This window comes from Stegodyphus dumicola, chromosome 3, assembly GCF_044657685.1.
Source record: "Stegodyphus dumicola isolate Sdum_Otavi_A_Nest chromosome 3, ASM4465768v1".
NCBI lineage: Eukaryota > Metazoa > Arthropoda > Arachnida > Araneae > Eresidae > Stegodyphus > Stegodyphus dumicola.
This window is the reverse complement of record NC_140770.1, coordinates 86,868,003-86,873,345: the sequence shown is the minus strand read 5'-3', so window position 1 is coordinate 86,873,345 and position 5,343 is coordinate 86,868,003.

The window sequence follows — 5,343 nt, the reverse complement described above, 5'->3', positions numbered from 1 at the left end:
AACGTAACTGTTATACATTGATAACGTAAATATATATATAATTATAAGGCGCGCAAAACATATTTTAGTTATATCTTTCGAAACGGCATGCTTGGCGGTCCAACCGCAAATGTCCCGAGTTCCACTCGTCACTCCAGCCTTGGCCTCGAGTTCCCTTGGCCGGTTTTCGGGGTAGCTACGTCACTTCCCTTATCAGTCTTACACCCCTCGCGGATAAAGTGTTCTCGGAAAGTTTTCCGCTAGGGTAAGGAACTTCACATTCATTTTTATTTATTTAATATAAATGAAATTAGAAGATGATATTAATGATATGCGTGATTTGCGCTTGGTGGTGCATGATCTGGACAACACTATAATGCAAAATTGTTCCTCATATGCAAAGTTCGTTGGTGCTGGTGTATTTAATTATGTCAAAGCACACTAGGACTATCTGCCTAAGGGGAGGGATGCCTTCGTGGAGGATGTTCTAAGGGAAACTGTCTCGTATACACGTTGCGCATGGGGAAAACCACGAAAACACCCATGCAGCAGCCCGTTCGCGAATTTGAACCTCGGACCGAACTACCAGTGTTCAGCGACTTTACCACTCGGCCGCTAGTGGGCATATGCAAAGTTCGAAATGACGATAATTATGTGTTAGTAATCTAAATACAAGTTTAGTACTTTTGGTGGTTTGAATTTTAAGCAGATAAACTAGGTATTGTTAAAAGAGTTTTGTTATGCAATTAAATTTCATTTAACCTTTGAAATTTGAGTTTGATCTTTTATATCCACCTTCTAGAGCACTAAGAGGTCTGATTCTCCTGTTGTTTTTATTGCAAATTTTTGGAAAGAAGAATGTGCTAGAATTGATGATAACAGCATTAAAACACTAAACATTATTGAATAAACACTAGAAATTATAGAAAAGAATAAATAGGAAGTTGGATAACTTATTATAATACTAAGAAAATACTATAAATCTAAAAGAAAGGCCTAGAACAGTGACGGCCCTGATCGTAGCAGCCAACGTTAAATTATTTTCAGGCATTAAATTAAAATTTACAGACAACGTTCAGATTGAAATATCTTTTTGATGTTATAATTTTCTCATTTTATAACGTTTGAAAAATATGTTTTAACCTTTTGAGACTTTTATATTAAAATCTTTCAGGTGGTAGCCTGTAATCTGAAGTTTTCAAATTTTAGTGTTCTGATAACCAGTTTCCTAAATTTGTTTCTCGATGTCTGGAATGGAAATGAGTAGTAGGTTTTGAACAATGTCAATGTTTAACCAATTCGTTTTCAAGTGTCTCAGAATTTGCACTCTGTGGAATTTTTGGTTCCCGTGCTCAAGGCTGACGTCTATGCTGGCTTCTGAGAAGACTAAATAACTTCTCTTGCTTTTATTTTTTATTTGTTTGTTTGGTGTTCGGAAGCTATCGGACTTTTTTTAGTTATGTTACGTTATCTGAAAGACATCAAATAAAAAAGTAGATTGGACACCTAGAAAGAGATGTAATATTATTGTGTTACGAGAAAGTGGTCTTTCATATGCTGAAATTGCAAGACAGGTGGATGGTTCAGTGACTACATCTGAAGCTCGAAATTTAAGGTGATCGCATTTTTAATTTGTTTTGAAATTATTTATTTACTTATTTTAATCTTACAAGAATTAATGCATCTTCTACATTTCATTTAAAAACAATAACTGAATTTTAAATTAATGCTCCTAATATATGTTTCGCATTTATTAATTTGAAATAGCGTATATTAAGCTTTAACTGCAAAATAAGCATGTATGTTAACTATATCCCTTCTTTTTAATTTTTCCGTTCCTTATTTTAGTTCTTTATTTCTTTATTTTTTGAATGAATTTACCTGTATTCCGTATTTTAATGTTTCTGGACGACAAGCACTTTTTGTTGTCATAATTTGCAGTTAGACAATTTTTTAAGAATAAACGATGTCTTGTTTTTAAAACGTTTTAAACCTGCGAAAAATGCCTTTCACTAGCTCAATAATCTACTGCTTTAATTTTTTTTAATAATATTAATTTCATGTTAATCTAATTATATTTGGAAAATATTAGTTTATAAATTGTATTATAAAAATATGTTAACGATTTTTCATTATTAAAGTGTTAGTGCTTTGATTTCGAATTCATATCAAAATTTATAAATGCCATTATGATGGACATTTTAACAGAAATGGATTCCTAGTAATTATACTGGACTTTTATACTAGATGGAAATGTATCTGGAAGCACTGCTTAGTGTAAATTCTTTAGATTATCTTCTGTAAAGATTTCGTAATTTAAATTTTATGAATTCTGTTAAATTATTTTAATTCGATGGGATTTTTTTGAATGATTAATAGATTTGTTTTAAGAATAAATTAAAAATACACGAATGATAGCACAAATTAATGTGATAGGAATTACGGCTTCGTGATATTAGAAATGTCTAGGTAGAACTAATTCTAGTAAATTAACAAACAGATGAATTTATATACGCTAGATTATATTTCCAGAATATCTGCTTCCTGCAGTTACGATGGTTCCATTTTTAAACTCAATAATTCAACTTAATAATATGACAGGAGTTTTACTCTTTATCGTATTAATTACTGCTTATTTTAATCCCCAAATAAATTTGGAACTCTTTGTTATATACCGTATTAAACAATCAGGAGAGATATAGTCTGTATGGGAGATTAAGGTAAAAAGTAAAATGCTTATTTAAAGTAAAATGATTTTACATCAGATCGGACTATCCTTTGATCAGATGTTGTTTATAACCAAGAGACAATGGTTTTGAAGTTTTTAAGTTAAATTTAAAATAGAAATTTATACTTGGGAACCATATTTTAATGACGAGCTTGGCATGTAACCAGCTGTTCCCAACAACTACTAGTAATCTTAAAAGGAGTGACAATATTCTCCACAAAACAGTACGAAAGTATATTTTAGAAAGCACTGTACGCCACACAGTACGATACTGTAAGGTCCAAGAGTGCCAAAGTGTTCAGATGCGTATTCTTAAGAGCTGAATACCACCTATCTGTTTGTTAATATAACCACTTCCACATATATTTCAAATTAATTTATATAGTCTCGACAAAATAATGTACACTTTTTCAATATTTTTACCAATAAGTGGCTAATAAAAGTTTACCTTGTACGTACACTATTTTCAGATTTCTTCATTTCTTCAGTGAATTTCTAGATATCGTATTCTTATGAGGCTTTCGATGGGAAACAGAAATTTTTCTTAGAACAGTTATGTCATCTATGTACACTGCGAAAGAAAAAGGGACAATTCTGTATCTCCCATTCTACTGGGCCAATTGACGACATTCAAATTGCGTTTTTCATGTCTCTAAAGCGCGATTATGGATATATATTAGATTTATATATATCATTGTTCTAACATAGGTATTTTGACACAAAGTGGGTCTTTTTCTGAAATAACATATTAACTTATTTCCCTCAGGATCAATTTTAATATTAGTTTGGATTTAGTTTATTAAGTACTCCAATGCACTGAAGATCTATTTGTCTGAGGACAGGAATGCCTTTGTGCAGAACATTTTAAAGAAAACTGGCTCGTATACACGTTACACATGGAGAAAAACCATAAAAAAACAGTTGCAGCCAGCCAGGTTCACTACGATTCGTACCCCGAATCAAACAGACGACTTTACCATTTTACCTGCCTGAAAACTCTAAGTTCTTTGGGTGCCTGATTTACTCCGGAACAAGTAAAAACATATTTGGTAAAACTTCTGTTTCTTAATAGTTTAATGAAATATTGTTTAGTGCAAGATAAAATAAATATCATTTGAATTTTATAAAAAATCGCCTATTTAGTACTTGAATTTTTACTATAAACTCCGTCATTAAACTTATAACTATTGTTAGCATTCCTAGTAATTCTGTAATAACCTCCAGGAAATGTAGATAGGATAATGAGAGAAAAGAAGGGGACGATAATGTGAGAGAAGATAGAATGATTATCGAAAGGGAAGGAGCAATTGACTATCATGGTTCTTTTAATATTTAAGACATTTTATAAAATCATTGATCGTCTGTTATTCTTTTCCTCACTGATTCATCATCAATTATGCTTTTGTCTGATAAGAGCAGACTATTACTTCATGTATTGAACTTTACAGTCTAATAATGCAATTTAATTATTTTATGTCATCAAATTAGATTACTGCTGCACTAATCCTCGACAAAATGCGCTTCCATAAATCTGATAAGTGGTAATTTATTCAACATGATTTATTATGGCTAATTATATAAATGTATAATTGCTGAACACATTTTCTCAGAGAGTGAGAGAGTTGGAGAATGCTCTCACCAGGGCAACAATCGAACACCTTCTGTATCGAGAAAAGTGAGGGCAACACATGCATTTGTGTATTATCTTACGCTAGGGCACAGCTATGGGCTTTAACACGGCAGAATGTAACGGCAGCTGTCCAGATTACCGGTTATGCGAACAGCAGGTGACTAGAATGGGACGTGTACCTAATGACATCCCATACCAGTACGCCAGGTACTAGGTCCATATGACGATGATGAATGGAAGTTATCAACGTTCATAAGTGTTCATTTTATATGTTATCTGAGATAGCAACAGCTTATGCCTTCTGAATATTATACGATACAGCATCTGCCATTCTTATCAATCAACTTTATTTTCGTCTACTGTTGTTTAACCTTTTGAAGACGGGATGGCCATTATAGTGGCCATAGAGTGCTCTCTTTGAAAAGACAGGGTTGTCCACTTTAGTGGCCATGTCTTTTTCCCCCATTTTCCAGGCTGAAAAGTGGGGTGAAATGTCAAATTTGACGTCCCTAGGATTTTAACCACTTATCTCTTTTAAAGGTCTTCCTTTTGCGACATAGATGCACCCTTCTGAGAATCCATTAAAGTACACACAAGAATCTTTGTTGCAAATATTAGGTGATTTCTTAAAGGGGAGAAAGCATTCGGTTCAAGATTCCCCGTCCTTTGGTAGCTTTTACCGCTACCAAAGCCCCGGCCTCACAACGTTAAGATGTCATTTTACCTTTTTACGTATATGCTGTTGTAATGACTGATGCAATATTCCTTCCACACTCAAAACGTTTTACTATTTCCTTAAAGCATATGGCGCAACTCTATCAGAGGTGTGAAATGCTGCATTAGAGGCTTTTAATATGTGTTCGTATTGTTTCGTACTCCGTCTATATATTCAAGAAGTGTGACGAACGCTAGTAAACAGCCCCATGTACTGCAGCGCCACCTTATCGGACGCTGTTCAAAAACACCTACGCCCGAACTAGTTAGTTCGAGTTTCGGCAGAGGACTA